The following is a 23,513-nucleotide window of genomic DNA, read 5'->3' on the forward strand; positions in this document are numbered from 1 at the left end:
AACTATCATTCTTTCATAGAACTATACAAAGGATCTATAATCCTCTATTTTATTTGACTCATCAATCTAAATTTTTCCATGCTCATCAAAATTTACATTTGCACTCTCCACAATTTTTCTAGTGTTAGTATTCAAACACTTATATGCCTTACTTCTAGTGGAGTATCCAAGAAATATACCTTCATCACTTTTTGCATCAAACTTGCCCTTCCTAGTGTCTTTTAGAATATAGCATTTACAACCAAACACTTTGAAATATTTAACATTAGGTGAATGACCATACCATAATTCAAAGGGTGTTGCATTTGTACCTTTCTTGATTTGAACTCTAATCAGTGTGTAGACTATAGTACTTACAGCTTCCCTCTAGTACTTAAGTGCAACATTTTTCTCCATCATCAAGGTTGTAGCACAATCAATCATTGACCTATTTCTCCTTTCAGCAATACCATTCTATGATGGATTTCTAGGTGTTGATGTTTTCCTTTTGATACCTCTGTCATTGCAAAATGTTTCAAACTCTCTTGATGTGAACTCTCATCCTCTGTCTAACCTTAGGCATTTCAGGTTATTTCTTGTTTCCTTCTCAACTCTAGCCAAATACCACTTGAACATTTAAAATGCATCAGATTTTTGTTTTAAGAACATAGCAGTCATCATTCTAGAATAATCATCTACAAATAGCATTATGTACCTTTCTCCTAGGTAGCTTTGCACTTCTATTGGGCCACATAAATCTATATGAACTAACTCTAGAACTTCATTGGAGGTGTATGCTTTTCTTTTGAAACTATATTTAGTCATCTTCCCTAGTTGACATTGTTCACACATTGTGTTTTCAGGTTTCTTTAACTTGGGTAGTCCTTTGACTTTCTTCTTTCTGCTAATGCTGATCATATTATCAAAATTAACATGACACAACCTTTTATGCCACAACCACACATCATCAAGTCTAACAACAAGACATGTTGGTTCTTCCATATCTAGGTAAAACAAATTACTCCTAGTTTGTTCACCTTTTCCTATCAAACGTACATCAGTATCATAGATCTTGGCAGTTTTGCTTCCAAATTCCACTTTGCAACCTACATTGCCTAACTGAGATACACTCAACAATTTGTAGTTCAACCCTTCAACATAGTATGCATTATCACATGAAATTTTCTCTATAAGTTTGATAGAGCATTTTCCTTTGATTTGACATGGGGCATCATTACCAAATCTAACGCTATTTCCATCATATTGAGTAAAGGTAATGAACTTACTTTTATCTCCTGTCATGGGATGTGTGCATCCACTATCTATGATTCACTTGTCATTCTTGTTCACACAGGTAACCAATGCTATGGCTTCATCTTCATTGTTGTTTGATTCATCCTTCATGGCTACATAGACTACTTCATCATCATTTTCATTTGAGTATTCTTCAAAAATGTAGCATCTCTTGCCTTTCTCCTTGTAATCTTTTCTATCATCTTCTCTTTTGTTCCTGAACTTGCTTCCTTCTTTAAGGTTTTTCTTTTGTGGGCATATTGTAGCTATATGACCTACTTCATTACAAGTGAAACATATGATAGGAAGCTTACCTTTGAATTTGCCTTTACCTCTATGGAATCAACTAGCTAGTAGTGCTTCTAGCTATTTCACATCTTCCTCATATATGTTGCTATCACTGGATACATGTTTTCCTTTTCTTCTTCTCTTACTTGATGTATCTTCCTCAATATATTTTATTGTCATTTTTTCCTTGAAAGAAAATTCAAGGTTCTCAAGTCTGTAGTTGTCAAAATTGGATAGCTCAAATGCAGTAAGTCTTCCAACTATTCCTTCAAAAGTTAGTGTGTTTCTTTGTACACACCTCAGCTCTTGAATGATTGAAACTCTTATAGCATAGATAGGGAGTAGAGTTCTCAAGTATTTGCTAATGGATGTTTCTTCTTCCAATTGACCACCTAGACTTCTTATTGCACACACCACTTCTTTTATTCTTGCAGCATACTGAGCAGCATTTTCACCTTCCTCCATCTTCATATCATCAAACTTCCCTCTTAGGCTTTCTCTCTTTGCTCTCTGGACATTCTGATAACCTCCATAGATATTTGATAGGGTTTTCCACATCTTAAATTTAGTGTCACGGTCTTTGACATCATCATACTTGGCATAGCTAAGTGCAAAGGAAATCTCCAGCATTGCTTGGTTATGTTTCTTCTTTTTGTTTAAGTCATCTGCAGTAAGGGGTCCGACTGGAGTCACATGCTCTGTTCCAATTGAAGTTTGTGCATAGCCACCTATTGATCCAAGGTGCAGTTTCATCCCTTAGACATCTTGATCTTCCTGCTTCTAATGTCTTGAAACTAAATTAGCAGAAGGCTCTGATACCAATTGTCAGAATTTCTTTAGAATAATTGAGAAGTGGGGGGGTTGGTTGAATTAGTTATTCAAGGTCCTAATTTCCTATTCAATCTTTTCTCCAAATATAGTGAACTAATCCAAGCATTCATTCTTCCAAAATTTAACTTGTCTAATTAGCAAGTTACTGTAAATTAACATGCAAGTATGACACACAAGAAATCAACACATAACACAATGATTTATGTGGAAACCCAATTTGGGAAAAACCACTAGTAACATGCTACTCAATTCTCACCCTTCTAAAGTGATGCACTGTGAGAGGCCTACTCTATTAAAGGCTTACAACACACATTGTTAAATGTGACCTCGTTAGAGGATTTAACCACCCTATTAGAAGTGGGCCTGGTAAAAGGACTTTAGAACATTCACTTGGAATGCCACCCTATTAAAGGATTTAAAAATGGCTGTTAGGCCAACCTAAGTCCATAGGATTTTCAGATCTAATACAATTGCTAGAGAGTATTAGAAAAATTTGACCTGATTACAACATACAACTTATCTTGTAGATCTCAGATCACTTCTTAGTTCATACCTTTGCCTGGCCTTCTATCTCTGCAACTCTTAACTACTTGCCTTAACTTTCAATCTTTGTCTCCTTGAGTCTCCATACTCAATTTACCGGTGCAATCATTTCTTCATAACCACTCTTAGAAGCAAAGCCTCTGTGCTCTTCCTTCTCCTAGATCTCTCCTTCTTCACACCCTTTCAATCACTTTGCAAATTTTGGCACTTGTGTAGCAACAGTATCAGCAGCTCACTTCTTCTTGGTTTATGAATTCTTAAATAGAAGTCTTGGAGTTCCTTTTCCCACTCAATTCATCTTTTCCTCAATTTCAATTCGAATGGATCAGGTAGGATTCATTGCATCTAACCCATATTCTATTTCCTCTAGAAAGTTCTTGAATAATCCATTAGAATTCGCCCAAAAATGGTTTACATAGGATTCTGTGCCAACAACTCATCATCCTTATCCTCCAACTTGTGCACAAAATTCAATGTAACCACTAAGTCGGCTTGGATTTTGTGAATCTTCGTTATTTGAAATAATGCAGCAGCTCAACACTATTGAAATACTGGTGCTCGACACATACTGTATTACTCGACATCAACCATGTTTTTCCTAATGCATAGCAGCTGAAGATCACTCAGTACATACTAAAAAATTTCTAATGCTTGGCACTTGATCTTTAATCGGCACTTGAAGATCACTCAGCACACACTAGAAATATCTATTACTTGGCTTCTACTAAGAATTTTCTTAGGTTCAACTAACTTGCTCGACACCCACTAATGATCTTGGTTAAAGCTTTGCAGTCAACCTTGTTACGACTTGTTCCTCCAATTTATCTAAGTGTGACCAACCTCTATATCTTTGAGTATGTCATCAATACATTATTTAACCATTGTCTTAACTAATCCTTGCACTTCATTACAACATCATAACTCAACCTTTTCCTTAGGTGCTCTTGTTACATCTTGTTGATCAAATCCTCTTTATCAATCAACTAAGTGATAGTGCATGAATATTATAAGAAAATATCATCCAGATTTATCACAATCCTCATAATCATCTTAGGCAAAAAATAAAAAAATGACTTCTCCTCAACGAGGTTTTGACCCATGAAGTTCATTTTATGCCAAAGGAAATTGTAAAGGAAAGAAACAAGGAAGTGGGCCCTTTTTCGACTTTCATAGTCCTTTCAAGATTTTTCGAACCCAAAGGAAATGTTAACTCAAAGGATAAAGTTTAAAGGAAAGTCTAGACAAAAAAATGGAAATCATCTTGTCCTCGGCAGGTTTTCAACCCTTGAGGACAATTTTCTAAATTCAAGAGAAAGTTAACTTTGTAAGTAGATTGGGCCCATGAATTACACATAAAATATCTTAAGATGATAATGGAAACAATCTAACCATAGCGGAAAAGGTATTCTGAGCATAATTCAATTAGGCATACATTTCCTTATGAGGTACTCTATTCCTAATTTTTTGAAACTTAACGGGAAATGGAAAAGTAAGTATGAAAGAAAGGAAAGTTACTGTTGGGCCAATAGAAATAGTGAAAAGACATTGAAATATCGATTAGAGCTCCTACATTTACTATTTCAATGGATTTATCCTTTAATTCATTCATGTGGCATGAATCCTGAAGATCAATGGTTGAATTGAGACTCCTATATAGATGGAAACATAACAGTTATTCAAACTACCACTTTTTCTTGAACTATTATTCTATTAAATTGCACAACACTTTCAAATAGTCTGTATTTGTGAATTTAATATCCTATTCTTCATCTAGATTCAAAATTATAATTTACTTCATTCTCAAATAGAATGGCAACTAGATTTGAAGGGTTTGATGGGCTAAATGGAATCAAGTCCACATTACAGAATTTCACAGATACTTCACTCCATTTTTATGACATACAAGATTTCCAAAGGAGGCCGAAGTTAGAGCCGGTTCATCCCATAACTGAGAAGCTCCAAGGAAGTGGACTAGTAGAGGCAACTGGTTTCTCGATGGTAGTCCAAGCTCCAGAATTGATTTATGAATGCATAAATCACTACAATCTAGATACCATGTAGATTGTGTTACCTAATTGTACAATATTAATCTCCATTGTTAGGAAAACTATGGTGAATTGCCTCCAAGTAGGAGGAGCAATCTCTGGATTCTCTGCGAAAAAGATGGTGTGGAGGAAGAAAATTATGCAATCTTAGTTTCAAAAGCCACAGAATGCCAAGAGTAAGGTTCCCAAAACTCTATTTGGTACTAATCTCAAACCTAAGATTGTAGATATTTTGGTTCTCCTGCACAGACTGAAAGGTGAGGTAGAAGTTCTAAATTTCATTGAACAGTATTTCTTTCTAGTACAAGTTATTTGTTCAAATACACAGTATATTGATTGGGCTTAGGAGTTAAGTGAAAATCTTTCCAATGCTCTCAGCACTGCAAAGTTCTACAACACTTTCTATATGTCTTCTTTTATGATTTACATGCTAGCATCTCTATAGTTATGGCTAGGCCTTCCAAGAATAAACAACTTTCCTGATGATGTGAAGTGCTATGAGTTTTATCCATGTTTGCAATTACAAAATAGTTATGTAGAGTATGTCAAAGTTAATGACACATTCACAATGAGAATTTGCAAGGAAATCCAAGGATGCCAAGAGAGGAGATTCAGTCTAGAGAAAATGGCAGCTATTAGTCAATTTGGAAGTTATTTTATCCAATTCTCATATTTACGTCTTGCAGCTTTTAATGGATTCCCCCTAAAGCTACCCATGTATCTGAGTGACATGATAGTGTTGATAAAGGTCATGAGACAAGAAATCCAAGTGAATGTGCTAAGCAGAAGCTTAAAGAAGGGATATGAGTTCCCTATGAAAGTAGGAGCTTATAGCTGCAAGTCTCGATTTGATGTAAAGAATATGCTCAAAGTGTTCAAGATGAAATAAAAATTGGAGATGTATGAGGTCTTGAGACCTGTGTTTGATCCAAATGGATATGCTAGGGATGTGTTTTAGATTGGAAGTGTGATCAAACACATTACTACTGTTGAACAGTATTGGGCAGATTGTAAAGATGAGTTTGAAAGTCAAGATCATGCTTTTGCTAGACTCACAATGGAGCAAATAAAAACATATAATATCAATCTTAATGTTGAAGGATTGGAGGATGATTGGCAATATATGTATAATAATACATATTTGACTAAGTTAAGGAACACTCCTATTAATTTGAAGCCTTATTAGGATGTTGAGGAAGATTTAGACACTATGATGCCCTTAATCATCAAAAGAACTTGGAAGTGGGTTGAATGGACAACCAAAAGAAGTCAGAGTAAGGGCACAACCACTCAAGCTTCTCTAGAAGCTAAAATGCTCTCTTCCTCCTAGAGTGCCACACCAGGTGTAACAATAGCTACCACTCAAGGAACAATTCAACCTTCAGGTGCAGGTGACCAACCTCTAGACAAGAGCATTCCCATAGCTAAGACTTGTCATGATGGCTCTCTTCCAAATATTGGAACCCAAATTGGTAAGAAAAAGATGAAGGAGCTAAAGGATAGAACTGTTACACTAGTTCCCTCTCCTCATGTTACACCAGTTCCCTTTTCCCATGTTACAACGGTCTCCTCTCCTCATCATAGCCCAGTTTTGCTAGTAGGTGCTACACTTCTACAATCGAGTGGCTCCCCAATACATATAGTAGATTTGGGAGATGGAAAGAGAATTAGTAGTGAATCTATTGAATTTGATGAGGCAATGAATAAAACCTCAAAGGTGGAGAAAGGCCAGAGCTCTTCCAAGCTTATTTATCAGGCCCTAAAGAATCTCTTCTCTTCAACTTAGATGACAATCACTCTAGTTAAGAAGAAGATGTTTAGCATAGAATCACTTGGTATGGCCTCCAAAGTTATAGGCATTGATTCCTAGTTAGAGGATATTTTGGAGAGGCGGAGAAAAAGGAAAGATGAAAGTAACCTTGCCAAAGATACCATATTCCTTGTAGTTCATTATGGATCTGCATTAACCAAGGTGAAGAAGTAGAGAACCTTGTCTATACTTGGGCAAGATCCAAAAATAGGGCACCTAACAATAGAGATAGCCAAGCCCAATAAAGAAGGAAGAATTGAAGATATGACTCTTGATGATTCTACTATGCACTTGTTGGACCTTGGAGAAGCAATACATGACACTAAGGTTGGCTTGTGGAAGTCAACCAAAAAAGTAATTGAGGGACAATTGGAAAGCCTGAAGTTGTCAAAAGTTAGGATGAAGGCTGAGATAGAAGAATTGAATAGATTTATTAGACAATTGGTTACTCCATTGGAAATTATCTCTGGAGTTTCAATAACAAGAAATCCTATTACTACTGAAGTTTAAGCTCTTATTTCTCAACTTCAAGAAGATAGGAACTTTGGCCAAATTGGTAAAGACTAGATTGGAAAGCTCAAAGTAGAGGGAGTCACTATTGTAGAAAAAATTGGCAATGTTATCTTAAGATTAGAAATAGAGAAGGATAACATCTTAGGAAATAGTAGTATTTTGGCCAGAGAAAGAACGAAGTGTGATGATTGCATCTCTCTTCTAGAGATGATCATTCAAATGAAGGTAAAGGAAGTTGTTGAAGCAAAAATCTTGCAAAATGGAGACAAACCTCTATTTGAATGGCTTCAGGGCATGTAGTTCAAGACAGAAATGATCCTATTAGCAAAAAAAGGACTTAAAGAAATAGAGGATAAAGCAAAGAAGACCCAAGACAGAGGATTTAAACTCATGAGGGGGCTACATACACATTCATAGGCTAGTGGCCAAATGAAAGAACTCATTGGGATAAATGTCATGAAAGAGAATTTTTCCAAATTCTTAGACAATCTAATTGATGTGTCTTCTAGTAATCAAAACAAAGTGGTGGAACTCCAAAAACTCAGCAGATGCATACACGTGGCCATGAAGGAATTGTTGAATCAATTGAATGATGTGAAGTAGTTGGCCAGGGAGCATTCTAAGTGGCTCTTGAGATACACCAATATACAAGTGCCTAAGCATGAAAAGTTAATCCCGATCATAGTTTTTGCTAAGGCCTATAGAACAAAAGCAGCAAAGGGAAAGAAGACGAAGTGATTCACATTCTGCCCCCTTTTCACTTTTCTTATGTAATTTTTGTAATACGACAAACTGGTTTCTTACTATTTGTCATTCTTTGAGGAGATGAACTGATTGAACTTCTATTGTAATGGTCATCTTAGAATCCTATATGTATGAAATTGAAAAATTAATAAAAGGTTAGCGAATTTTTGGTGTGAAGTACTTGATGTTGCAGAGTTAATTGAATAGTATTTTCTATCAACTATTTTTTGTTCCATTTCTATTAATTGTAGCTATATGTTTTCTCTTTAATCTAGATTGAAGCAAGGAAAGAACAAAGTTTCATTCCCCTATTTCAAGGTAGCAAACAGATGTGATAAGTAGTGTCATTGCATGTTCAAAGAGGAATCCCTTAAACATTTTCCCCTTTAGCTAACTTCTTCTTTTCTATAGTTTAGATTCTAATTAATTCAGTTCAATATGAGTTGTTGTGCTATTAAGCTTTGTGAGTTCATAAGATGTGTGGATTCATAAACTTAATCAATTCTTCAGAAGTCTTTTCCTGCCTGAGCTAGATCTTGTTTAGGTCTGGTTTGGTTTTACCTCTTCTATTCTCAGGTCAAGAACACAACCCATATTAATTTAGAAATAGAACATAATTCACTGCAAATCCACCATAGAGAGCTATACCTATCAATTTAGAGAAAAGCTAGTCTATCCATAACTCGCTTTTCAACTATTTGTAATCAAATGGGCATTCAAGAGTCATAATCAACGAAGAATAAATCTATTTACCAACAAAATATAACAACAACTGTGCAAAAAAGAATGTAAAAGGATGGTTACCATGTACAATCATTTTTTTTCTCTTTTGGCACAATCGTTCTTATAATTTTTTGGCTCAATCTCCAACTGGTCAGTGTGTGTTCTAAAAAAATATTCTTGAATTGTAAGCCAAGAAAAAGAGAAATATCAAACTTGAAAAAGATGTACAAAAATACAATTAATTTTTAAACTTCAATTTTATAAACTTACAAAGAGAACCATAGAATTATAAGAAACTATTGTGATTTGTACTATAAAATGAAGTATTGTTGAAGGTGCAAGCTCAATTGTGACCACCCCCCCACCATATGTGGATGTCACTATTAAGTAGAGAATAGTTACATACATACATTCATACATGGTTGAGTGCTACCTAACTATGTCCTAGGCTACCCAACTATGTCCAAAGCATCTGTACACTAGAGGCATACTCTGCCTACCAAGAAGGGTTCACTATAGTGGTGAATAATCACAAAATGGAAATTATTGCCTAGTGACCAATGTTGATTTGTTGAAGTTTTTACACATATGTAGGTTGGTGTGTCACTCCAAGTTTACCAAATATAAGTCAAACCCCTAGGCCCATGCTAGAGGATTCTTGTCATTAGATTGCATTTCAAAATGAAATAGCTAATTAGAAATATTTTTGGCATGCGAGAAATTAAACACTTTTGCCTATGATTTTCCACATGATATTTTTGGATGGCCTCAATTCGCCCTTGGTTTTAAAAAATGTTTTAGGAAAGGGATGACATTCACCCCCCAAATATATGGATGTGTATCCACACAAATTCAATTTCATCATCTATACTACGCATCACCATATAATGGACGAACCATATTTTCCTTGAAAATTCTAGAAAATAGGATTTTCTTATGCAGGCTTCACCAAATATTTGGTATGCCCTATAATATTCCCATGGATTTTTCCACAAAAGTGTGGTATAAATACATTCATAGATAAGTAGGTTGTCTTAATTCCAATCAATATTTAGTAGTAAAGTCTCAATTTCTCATACTGGTGAGATCATTTTCGGGCTAGCCATGACTGCAATGACTACATTATAGTGAAAGGTATGTTACTCAAACCCCTATATGTCTATTCTCTATAATTTTAGTTTGTTCTTATATGTAGTAGATACAAGTTAGACTGTTAGTGGTGAGTTATCAACTGGGACCAATATAGTAACCAGAGAGACTTGGGACATCTATATTTTAAAGTGTATGTTGTACAACCAATGAATACTATTTAGATAAATATATATGTAATAGACTATAGTCAATTGTCAATTTTTGAATAACTTGAATTTTATGGTAGTCTATATTTCTTCGAAGATGTCAAACATGGATAGGGGTAAGAGTCCTACATGTGGTGGAATTCAAGAAAGGCCAAAAAAGTGCACTCGCACCTTGGCATCATATTTTGGTGGAAAAAATTAGGAAGCAACATCATCACAAGTGCATTTACAAGATTCCCAACCACTACCACTACTAGTTCCACTAGTACATATTGAAGAAGTTGGCGAACTTGATATATCTGATCACAATGAACTTGAAGAAGATACTTAAGTAAATAGCTAGAGTAGCCAATATTTTCAAGTCAATAATCAAAGTAGCCAGAATAATATAATAGACTTGGATGATAATTCCAAAGATGCTGATGGTGCATGACCAGGCAAAAAAGAAATACAATGCAAAAACTAGTGCAAAATCCAATAGAAATTGGCATTGAGATGTATCAATTAGGAATTTTCAATTAGAATGGGCCTCAAAGTATCCATTCATTGAACCTATACACAACCCAAAAGAAGGTGAGCCTCTAGTAGAATGCAGATGTATGATATGCTCAAGGATAAATAAAAAGGACAAGAGGTTGCAACTAAAAATTGACACCATAGAAAAGGATATGGGTAAAGTTTATGAGAAACAAATCATAGATGGAGTGGAAAAATCAGTTACAAAATGGAAAACCAAGGAGGAATGTCAACATATTAAGAATGAAAAAATCTTAGAATTTCAGGAGAAAATATAGACTAAGCCTACTAAAGTAAAGGGCTCCATGGAATCTCTTATTGGAAGACCAATGGAAGTTCAAGAAATGGGTAAAGTCCTTTAATTAATTTTTTTCTTCTATATTTTAAGAAAATGATGTACCATGACAAACTACTCATCATTGAGTACTTTATTACACTTTGCAAAAGCTCATTATTATGTGAGGAGTCACTGGTTAGCAAATAGCAGATGGGAATGGGCAAGTTGTCTTGTTGAGGTTGAAAAGGAAGATATTAGAGAAAAACATTAGAGTCAAATTTCAATGGACTGTATTTAGATGAGGTGACAACAATAGACAATACTTGTTGAGTATTCATGCATGTCTATACTATACACAATTTTGTCCACCAACCCAATCTACTAACTGTCGTCAAAATGAAGAATAATTCAATGGCAAAAAACACATTTGAACCAGTAATGATTTCCCTAATTGATTATGGACGTATAGATGAAATAATGATTGCCCAAAATTTGGTGTGTGTTGGAGCAGATGGAGCTTCACTAATGCAAAGCCACAAATATAGTCTTGTCACAAAGTTCAAAGAACTTTTTGGACCTTACATTGTTGGCATTCACTACATGGCTAGTAGAATGAATCTAGCTTTTGGAATTGTTAGCGAATCTCCACAAATATACATAGTTGAAGTTTTAATCAAAGATATCTATCAGCACTTTTGTCGAAGTCCTAAATGATTCAGGGAATTTCAATAGTTTGCTAAGGGTCTAACTAATGGGAGAAATTTGTTTAAGGATAATGATACCAGATGGATCTCTTTGGATGGACAAGCTCATTGAGTTTTTTCTAAATATCCATGGTTTCTTGGTACAATGGAATCAACTTGCAATGATCAAGGTGGTCAATAGAAATATGATGATCTACTTAAAAGTTTAAGCAATGTAGAGACACTCTTAACATTAGCAATCATTCTCCCCATGTTAGAGGAAATGAAAAATGTAGTAAAGAAGATCCAACAAAGATATATGTATATTGCAAAATATAAAACATTGTGTAAAATAACATGTGTAGCCCTCGATAATCTCTATAGAAATTCAGATTCATTTTCTATGGATGAAATTTTTTTAGGGTGGATGAGAATCATAGAGTTGTATAATCTTGATAACTTTTTAAAGATTGATGCAAAGGGGGAACTTTGTGCTAATATACAAGGTGTTGTGATACCAATGTACAACTATGGAAGGCCCCTATCCACGAGAAAAAGGAAAGAAACCCATGCAACAACAATTAACTATTACAAAGGAAGTGTTTGAAAAGATTGTTGAGTCTATAATGAATTCTATGAAGGATATTTCTTATAATCTTTCCTCAAAAATTAGAGAATGATTGCCTCGACACAAATTTCTTCAATCAATGTGTGTTGTGTTTCCCCATTATTGGAGTTTAAGAAGTGCTAAAGATTTTCGAGATAAGTTAATGGTTTTGATAGATAAATTTTGCAAAAGAAAAGAAATCAATGGAGAGCCTATAAATGGAGTTTTAGACGAATCTCGTATGAGAGAGCAGTTGCATTATTTTGCATGTACAATGATGGAACACTATGATCTTATGTGGAACCCTAGAGAAGAAGGATTAGTAACCAAACTTTGGACAAATCTAGCTCAAAGTGAAGTATTGTGAGATTCAATATTAGAATTTTTCAAGCTTGTTGAATTATGTTTGACCATGATATTGGGGTCTATGGAGGATGAGGGAGTTTTTACTGCTTTGGGGTTCCTAGAATCAAAGGTAAGAAATAAACTAGAAAAGAATTTGGAAAATTGTCTGAGGATGTATACATCTAGATATGAAATCAATACTTTTCCTTATGAAAGGGCACTGAAATTGTGGATGAAGAAATGCCAAAGAAAAGGTTTGGGTAACACTTCAAACAATGAGATCAATAACTCAAGTAGTGGTGCTGGTAGTGGTAGCATTGATATTGAAGCTGAGGATTACTATCAAGATGATGAAGGTATGCCCATTGGAGAAAACATGGAGCATGATGGACTGTTTGAACTTGATGTCAAGGAATCAAAAGATTTAGATGATGAGATGATGTGGCAAGTTTAATAGTTACACTATGATGTGTCAATTTTAAATCTAATCTTTATTCATCTATCATGCATAATAAGTTATATCATTTTTTAAATGTCTAATGCCAAAAAAACAAGTACATTTTAAGTTAGATGATGTCACATGTGATTCATGAATCAAGATTCATTCAAAGTTTACCATTACTATTATTTTTTATTTGCATTATTATGCTCATATGATACATTATTATGGTACAATGACTATCATTGATGATTTTTGTGAAAATATAGCAAATCAAATGATAAAATTCAATGATTTCAATTTGCAAAAGTTAAATTTGAATGGCCAATTTCATAATCACTATAACATTTAGCAAATAACCCTAAATTCCCTTTTATACAAACATAGAAATAAGGGAGCAACAACAACTTCAGGTCATTTTGCCTCATGGGAAGATTCTTAGACTCTTAGAGTAGCATCAAATTTAGTATTAGTTACATTTTTTTCCGTTGCATTTGATATGCCTTGTAAGAAAAACAACATTTTAATTCTACTACATTTATCCTATTCAAGAAATAAAATTCAAACTTTAAAATCATATCAAACAATTACAAATAGAAATAAAGTAAACACTAAAAAGATGATTAAAATTATTTTGTCACATTATACATACTCTAATGCCTGATGGATGTCTTATGATATGACTAAAGATTTTTGAGCTTTTTGAGGATGTTGAAGTTTGCTTCATTTGGTGTTTTAACATTTGTTATGTTATAGTAGATGACCTTTAACTTCATCAATCTTTCATATTTGGAAGATTTACTTGAAAGAAATGCTACATCCAATAGTGTATTTAGATTTTCCAATAGTTTTATGCAATTCAAAATACCTTCAAAAATTTAATCTTGAGGAAACTTGACTACTTCAGACATCAGTTTCGCCTCCAACTCTTTTTGGTAAGCTTCCCTGCCAATGAATGTTGTTGATAAATTACTAGAGCAAGGAGTAGGCAAACCAAGACTTATCATTAATTTTTCTTTCTCATCTATCTTGGTGATTTTCCTCCCAATTGAGTTCAAATATTCCTCTCCTTCCCTTGTACTCTGGCATTTTTGAATGACAACTGATGTCTCTATTGATGCACTAACAGGGTCATGAACTACTTGGCTAGCCAAATACCTATCACTATGTGTATAATCTATCTTGCAATCTTCTCAAGCTTAAAAAGTTCATTGTTCTTCTCAACCTACTCTTTGATACTCCCACAAATAGCTCAAAAACTTTGATGCAATTCAAACCAATCACACAACCTATTGGTATTTTCCATAATTTGCCGCCAAATTTTTTCTCTAATTAACTTGACTATTTTTTTTATTTTTTTTTTCATTTAACTCAAAGAAGTTGTTCTCCAAGGTTTTTGTTTTTTTTATTAGCCTTTTGCACCTCTTGCACCATTTGTGACAACTGATTTTCACTTTGTTTCTTTATTTCCTCTACTTTCTCTTCCCACTATTTTGTTTTTTCCTTCTCATTGTCCAATTCCTTATTTATGTTACTGATTGTATGTCCACTAGACTCCAACTTTTTGAAAATATCTACTACAAATGCTCTTTCCTCAAGCTTTTTATTTGTTTCTTGCAATTTGTCCCTGAGTTTTTTGAGTTTTTCATTGACTTCCATATTAACATAGTTCAAAGTATCACTGAGTTTCTTATTAGTCTATTCCAATTGTTCCTTCAACATCTCGAGTTCTACTTATCTCTCTACATTTAAATCATATAGCCTTTTTTTTTTCCCTTTCTTCCAATTGTTCCTTAAGAATTTTAAATTTCTACCTCCATATTTTCTAGTTGAGGCTATGCACTTGGTCCTTGATAGGAAGCACTTGTAATTCTTTTCTCTATTTCTTTTCACTTGCTATCTGTTGCTTTCTCCTTTGCCTTTGAATTTTCCAATTCTTCTTTTAACTTTTCAATTTCCTTCTCCAACCCTTTTTTCTCTGTCTCCACCTTGAATAGTGAATTATAGACCATAGAGTTGGTCTTTTTAACTACACTGACTTCGTCCACATTTTTTACTTTGGAGAAATGCATAGATAGTGTGCTAACATGAAAATTTTATGGATTTATCTCTCTTTGATGGATTATTATTTAGCTATGAGGGACAAACAATCATAAACTCCATCATTTCTTTATTGGTGTTATATGTTGGAAATATCCTACTCGATGCAGGTTCTTGAGATTGAATCACCTTAAGTACATCCTTCTTAAATGCCTTATTATTTTGTCTATTCATCTTTATGGTTTCTTGAAAATTTGATTCAAAATTATTGAATTCAAAATTTGGGTTAGCTAATACAATACAACGCTCGAAAGGAGAAAGAGCACTTACAACATTGTACTTGTCTCCACTAATGCCCAAGGTTGTAATAATTACATTTTGAGGATTAACAATACCAGTAGCATCACCCCTTCCTAATCCTACCCCACTACCACTAACAAGTGGAGTTTTTTCTACTATTATGAAGGTTTTTTTTGAGGGAGTTGAGACTGGCATTGTATTAGTATTAGTATTTGAAACCTTTTGCTTCTTTGCATAGTGACCTTGTACTCCAAGGGTAGGGATCTTGTCAAATTTTAGTTGCATTGTACCTTTTCTAGAGGAAACAACTTGGGAGGTTGTATATCCACCTAGGATGAAAAATTTCTTAGGTTTACCTTTATTTGAACCTAATGGGTCATCTAACTAATCTCCAATGTTTTGTTTATGACCACGTTTCAATACATCTAGTACTAGGAGTGGATACAAATTTCCATAACCTATTATATCCATCCCACCATCACCTAGAGAGCCCATTTTATCTATCATATTTTCCCACATACCATATTTTTCCCTTGTCTATTGATTAAGTACAATACATTGTCTAGTTGTTGTTGAATCAAATCTACTACTACTTGGAGTAGTGGATTCAATGGAACCAGTGGCAGTTCTTGTGGCTATGGATGAAGGATTCTTACAAACCCCATACTCATTGCCTTCATCAGTTGCATCACATTGTGCTACTATTATATCTAGATGCTCATTATCCCATAATTTTCTAAATGCTTCATCCTCGGGAAAGTCTTCAAAATCTGCAGAGGTATTTGGTTCACCAAGATTGTTTCTCATCTCCCAAAATGCATTATTTTTTTATTGACACCACTTTGTAGCTACAAAATCATGATTTATGGCTTCTAGAAGATCTTTTTTACTTGGATGATTTTATTTCTAGTAGAAATTTTAGGATGTCACAAGCTACACTTTTTCTATCTATGCAATTCTTTAATTTATGCTGACAATTCATGTATTGAAATATTTTTTTCACCAGAGCATTTTTCCATTTCTATTTTGATCTCTTCCCATGATTCCATATTTTTAAATCTTTCAACCAATGGCACACTCTCATGTCAACATTTTCTTGCAGAGTTCCCATTTTGTACAAGATTTGTACCAATTATGTTTAGTGGGTCATATTGCCAATGCCTGGCAACATCAAATTTAAAAACTACAAACAATTCTTGTACCACATTGAATGCTCTCCTCTCAAATGTGATCCCTTCACATATGATAGGCAAGGAAGGGAAAATGGTTTTCTTTTTTTGAGCATGAAACAACACACCTATGCATTCCATCTATTGTACATATTCCAATGCAAATACCCTCTCTATTACATGTATAGGAAGTTTGTAGGGTTCTACAACTGAACCATAAAATATTAAAATAATTTACTCTTCCATAAAGTACTAGTTAGCCATTTGAATTTGACTTCCTAGTTGAATTAATCATTTACAAGACATAGGCAATCTAGGCATTGAAGTGCCTATAATTTTATGATAAAGTGGTGCCAAAAAGAAGTCTACAAAGTGATTGTAGTTCCCTCGAGGATCACCCATCCTAATCACAGTTTTCCATTCAAATATTGCTTTACCAAAATTAAGCTGAAGCTTGTTTGTTTCAAAAAATTGACGATGCTTTGATAATAGAAGATAGCACAAGTAGGTCGTGTATCTAAATGTCTTCTATGATAGTGGGTCTACCCCTCTTTTAATCATTAATAATTGTTCATTCGTGTGATGTACAATGTGCCCAATATAATTATATCTTATAGGTTATTTTAGACAATGAATATTGTAAATCATTTCTAGAACACTGACACCCACTTTCTCATTACTTTCCAAACCTAAACACATTGATAGTTGAGATATAGTATCCTGAACCCACTACAAAAAAATATCAAATTCATAAGGAGGTTTATAATCATGAGGTAGATTGAATGGGTCTACTAACCCTCTAATATAAAAATGTTTTTTTATCTGAACCTAACTTGTCATATGTTTCTACTAGTTTTTCTAGGTCATTGTGGGTTGGGTTTTGTTCTTCAAACCCTAGGTCCAATAGTTTACCAAATTCACTCTGCATGATAGACAAAATTACCTCCTGTGTGTTTTGATTCACAATTGGATTTTTTTTTCCATCATAGTTTTTAGTACAAACTATTGCAAATTCTAGACAAGGGAATACTTGAGGGAACCCCAAGTGGGCAATTCCACCAATCCATGTTGCAACTTTGTTTACAATGGTCCCTATCATGGTGTTTAATTTAATATATTTTGATTCTTTTCGTGCATCATTCCACTTATCTTCAATTTCATATCTAATTGCCTTAATACTCCTTCTATAGATAATAGGATCCAAAATATCATGGAATTCATCAGTAAAACCTGACATTTTAACAAGTTTGTGCATGTCAAAAACTAGTTTTTGGGTCCCCTATATTTTCTTTTGGGTTGCAATTCCACTGCTAGTACCACTCCTTTTGTATGTTTTTTTCATCATTGAAAAAATTATAGAACTATACACAAACAAAAATTACAATTTATAGACACGAATAACATTTAAACCCTAAATTATATCTATAATTTTTAACTTTTCAAGTTACCTAGCCACTAAAAAGTAAACAATTTAGGCTTATAATGCATGATAAATTGGAAATTTAACCCTAAATTGTATAGTCAATACTAGTTACTAAATGATCAATAAAAAATGTGTTCAAGAATTAGGATCTTAGTTCTTACATAGAAAGTTGAAATTGTAATTGATAACTATTTTTTGTGACATTGTGAGTTGTCAAAGAAGACTAGGTTTCTGCTACTCACAACTCCACTACTTTTACTAAATCTCGGTCCTTGGATTGGTAATTTGTGTGTAGAACAAAAATCTAAGTTTGAATAATGAAAATTAAACCTTACGATATGCACAAAAGAAAACTACTCGAGCATGTGTTTGATATTAATTCTAAGGTACATTGTATAGTAGATAGTTGTTATTATAATTATTTGTGCAACCGTAAACATATGACATTATAGCATAATTTAGGATTAACTCTAATAGTTATCACTAATTTATGAAGACTTCTTTTAAGGGGAAATTTTGAAACAAAATTGAAGGTAACCAAATTTGGCCAGAAATAAATCTCAAGTCGTCGATCTTTGATGCTACAATAGTGTTAGCCATTGATTTTTACATGTCCTGTTACCACACCATGGTCTATGTCAATGCCACATGCCTTCTTTTTTACCTAATTTTTGTATGGCACATGTCTTCTTTTCACATTATTTGAGAAAGCAAGACTACTCTAGTTGAAATTGACCCAAAATATGACTAGGGCCATTTGATCTTTGTTGATCGAATGGTCGTTAGCTTGATTCCATGTCTCACGTATCAATATGATATCCACCGTCCATTTAAAAATGATTATCAAATAGTCACTAGTATTACGTGTATGCCACATGTCTTCTATCTAGAGTGATTTGAGAAAATGAGTTGAGTGCTACCCAAATCAACACGAAATACATCTCGAGCCATTGATCCTTGCTCATCCAACAGTAGTGCTGGTATCTCCTTTATTATATTAACACTTGCATCATCATATTAAATTATAATTACAATATTAATTATTATTATATTATAATAATAAAAGATTCTATTAACACTTGTGCATTTGTGCAATGTGCATTGAATTTCAAACTAAACCATTTACATTTAAAATGTTTATCTTATTTTATGCTTTTGAAGATGCTTAAAATATAATTAATTTTAAGGACCTAATATAGTATAGTTAAATTATTCTAATTCATATAGCATACTTAAAGTTTTAATTAAAATTAAACTTTTAATTAAAAAGTGATTACAGTATGAATAGTTGAGCATTCTTATATAGCATATTTATTAGTTATTATAGACTAGAGATGACACGTGTTTTTCCTTGGTTGGATTTATAAAACTGGTTGAGCATGCCTTGCATTTGTCTGAAAAGCATCTCTGGTTCTTGATCTAACTTGATCAAACAATGCTACTATGTGCATAGTGATTTCACACTTGATCATGTTTTCCATGTGTCTTCTTTCCGAGGCTTTTGGAAAAGCTAGTTGGTTTTTGTTGAATTTGGCCCAAAAATCATCTAAAGTCATTTATCTTTGTTCATCCAATGGTCATCGCAACATGACTTTTTAACTTTATAATATTAGTAACATAGTTCTTAAATATATTAGAATATTTTTAATTTTAAAAATGAAATAGTTTTTCAATGATACTTTAAATTCGATTGTAAAATAAACCTATCCAATGGAGAGTTAAATCTGATTGTAAAAAAACCTATCAATTAAATTAATTGTTAAATGTGAAACCCCAATAATTTAAATTCAATGTTGAATGTTATATTTTGTTTATGAATATTATAACATCACTGAAAAATGCCACCTATGATGTGAATGAAAGGACCTTAACTTTTTCTCTGGAGGATGGATGGCATCTGCAACTCGTCGCCAAGCTAGGCCAGTTGTGCCCTAGCTCCTTTTTGTTGTGACTACGACTGCGTAGGTGGGGGGTGGTTGATCGAGTGTGTGGCAGGGGGGGGGAGTCATTTTTCTACTGTCGACGATTCTAATTATCCTTTTCTGGTCATCGTTCTGTGCTGAGACCATTTTTTTGGTCTGTGTATACGTGAGGGGGTATTGCATCTGTGTTTGACACCTTTGTTCTCACCTTTTCTGCCTATGGATCTGTGCAACTTTTGCGATCTGATCGTAGTGCTATTGTGACAGGTTGGGGTTGTGCTAGGCTCGGAGGGATCCCGTTGCTGTGGGTTGTCCAAGGCTGGGTAGGTTAATGGCCAAGGGAGAGCCCTCTAGGGCGGTGCTTGGTACAAAATTTTAAGAAATGGTGGGTATGAATATGTTGGGTCAGAAAGAAAGGGTTTTTGAAAGTGCCCTCTTCTCTTAGAATACAGGGGCTATAGATCTAGGCTCGCCTGTGGGATCTCGAATCACGAAGATTAACGAATGTCTCGAAAGATGCAAAGATAGACCCAAACTGGTAATTCCCTTTGAAATGATTGCTGAAGATGTTGAATATTACTCTAAACATTTGTTGTATTGCAAGTTCCTGGGTTTAAGAGTTTCTCTCAAATTTCTGGAGAATTGGGCTCAGAAAGTGTGGGAACCAGAAGTCAAAATGGAGGTTACGCTGCTAGCAAACAATTTTTTCATGGTACCTTTTCTTTGTATGGCTGATCGAAATAGGGTTTTTGAGGGTGGACCCTATTTTTATAACCAAGTAGGGCTATTCATCAAACCATGGCATGTAGGCTTTAATCCTTCTAAGGAGCTTCCAAATTGGGTTCCAGTATGGGTTCGGTTACCCAAATTTCCTATAGAATACTGTCGCGAGGATGTTCTCCATATGCTTGCATCGATGCTTGGGAAACCGGTGGGTCCTTCAACACAAACCTTGGGTAAGAAAGTTATGACTTTTGCTTGAATTTGTGTGGAACTTGATTTGAGTAGACCATTGCCTGATGCGGTGGAGATGTATGCGAGCTCACATTCTTGGGTGCAACAACTAGATTATGAGACAGGCTTCCTTTTCGATGTCACCTTTTTCATGAATATGGCCATCTTTTGAGAAGATGCCCAAAGGCCAAGTCAGTGGAACAACAAATTTTTCCTCCTCCTTGTGATATTCCTGGTGCAGACAAAGGGAAGAAGCCTGTTGTTGGGGAGGGCAAGGATGTTGAGGAATTTGTTCAGGTTAAGGCTCAAAATCAGAATAGAGGCCAGAAGCGAACTCTAAGGGAGCGATAGGAAGAAGATACCTTTAACAAGTTTGAGATCTTGGATGAATTGGGTCAGCCAGAAGTTAATCCTGGATTAATTATTGAGGATCAACATGCAAGGGATTCTAGAATGGAGACTACTTCGTCCATTCCTCCTACGGATTCTCATGTGGAGCCTATCATGCCTATGGTCACAGATGGGTAAACAGGGGTTTAGATGATATTAGAGCCAAATGTTGAATTTGGACAGGGGGTAGAGAACATTTCTATTCCTGCACAGAATGTAGCTCCAGATTCGGATAAGCAAGGTAAATCTTCTCCTCATCTGGGCATTCTTCAAAAAGATGGTAAGAAGGGGGTCTCAGAGAAAAATTTTAAGGCGGGATGAAAGAAGGACCTAGAGAAGATTAAGATGATAGGGGAGGCATTGGTGGAGTTAGGTTCTGTGAAGACCTTGGATTCCCACTTTTCGACTCCTTTGAAATGATAGTTATTTCATGGAATGTAAGGGGCTTGAATAGCGGCCCTAGACAAAGGTTGTTTGAGAATTAGTTAGGAGTCATTATCCTGATGTTCTCTTCCTTCAAGAGACTAAGGTTTTTGTGGAATGCATGATGAGTATTGCATCTAAGCTATGGAGGAATGGTCTATGTCAGTGTATTGGAGCTCAGGGATCTTTGGGGGGTGTGGCATGTCTCTAGAACCCATGAAAGATCCATCCTGTGTCCTAGATTTCCTTTAAGTCCTCCTTATCCTTGGTTGCTTTGTGCACTGAGTCAGGGGAATCTATCCTTTTTTCTAATGTCTACGCTCCTATTGACTTCCAAGGTAAGCTCCTTGTCTAGAATAATATTTTTTTGGTTTGTAGTTTATTTCCTTACTTGCCATGGATTATTGTTGGGGACTTTAATGCTATTCTTGATCTCACAGAAAAATGAGGAGGTAATACAAGACTAGATCCATCTTCTTTCTTGCTCTGAGATAATATCTTAGCACTCAATCTTGTGGATATCAAGCCTAACAATGGTTGCTTCACTTGGAATAATAGAAGGGAGGGTGATAGGTGCATTGTTGAATGCTTAGACCGCTTCATGGTTTCCTATTTTTGGGTGGGTGGATTGTGGTCTTCCAGTTCTGAGATATTAGATTGGAGAGGCTCAGATCATTGGACAATAAAGCTTGTCATTTCTTTATCTTGCTTGCCTCAGAAGCTGCCTTTTAAGTTCCAGCTTATGTGGCTTCATGACCCAGACCTCTTTGGTTGTGTTGCCGAATGGTAGCAGGTTGGTAGGCTGGCTTTTGGTATAGTAATGTATGTTTTTGCTAAGCTTCTCTAGTATGTTAAGTACTAGCTCAAACGGTGGAATTCACAACGCTTCAAAAACATTTACCAAGCAAAACATAAAGCTCAAGTGGAGTTGAATGGTATTACCAAATTGATTAGGGAGGAGGGATTGTCTGAGTATTTTTTGCGGGAAGAAGCCAGAGCTTTAAAAGCATTGGAAGAATGGGAGCTAAGAGAGGAAATCTTTTGGAAACAGAAAGCTCAGATTGAGTGGCTTCAAGAGGGAGACAAGAACACTGCCTTCTTTTTCAATTCGATGAAAGCCAGACAACATGGTAATGCTATCTCATCTTTGGTGACTAATAGGGGGGAGGTTATTTCCTTTACTCAGGGTATCGCTAATGAAGCGTTGCAGTATTTTGCTTCTTTATTTAGAGAGGATGCATGGGGAGACTCTGTTGCAGAGGCCTAGGTCCTTTCCTGTATTCCTTCTTTGGTTTCTTTGGAAATGAAACAACATCTTATGAGTGTCATAACTTTGGAGGAGTTAGAAAAAATTGTTTTCCAAATGAAAAAAGGTAAGGCTCCTGGTCCACACGGTTTCCCAATTGAGTTCTTCCATGAATTTTCAGACATTATCAAGTTTGATTTATTGGTAGTTGTTCAAAAATCCTAGAAGAATAAGAAAATGCTCTAGGCCCTGAACTCTACCTTCTTGGCAGTCATTCCCAAGGGGGAGGGGGTTGACTGGTTAAGTCAATTTTGCCCTATTTCTCTTTGCAACATAACTTATAAAAGTATATCTAAATTGATTGCTGAAAGGTTTAAAAAGTGGCTTACAATGCTAATCTCCGAAGAGAAAAGTGGATTTGTGGAAGGTCATCAAATTTTGGATGGGGTGGTGGTGGCTACTGAGACTATCCATTCCATGGCTAGTTCCAAAGCCAAGGCTATGTTCATCAAACTGGATATGGCCAAGGCGTATGACAGAGTTCGTTGGTCCTTCCTTCAGAAGGTTTTGCGTGGCTTTGGTTTTGAGGAGGAATGGATTTGTTAGGTTATGAGCTGTGTGGTTTCAAATTCCTTCTTAGTTTTAATTAATGGGGAGCATTCTAACCTCTTTGGGGCCTCTCGAGGTTTGCAGTAGGGTGACCCTCTTTCTC

The sequence above is a fragment of the Cupressus sempervirens genome, chromosome 3, assembly GCF_028749045.1.
Source record: "Cupressus sempervirens isolate cs-2001-9-10 chromosome 3, ASM2874904v1, whole genome shotgun sequence".
Lineage (NCBI taxonomy): Eukaryota > Viridiplantae > Streptophyta > Pinopsida > Cupressales > Cupressaceae > Cupressus > Cupressus sempervirens.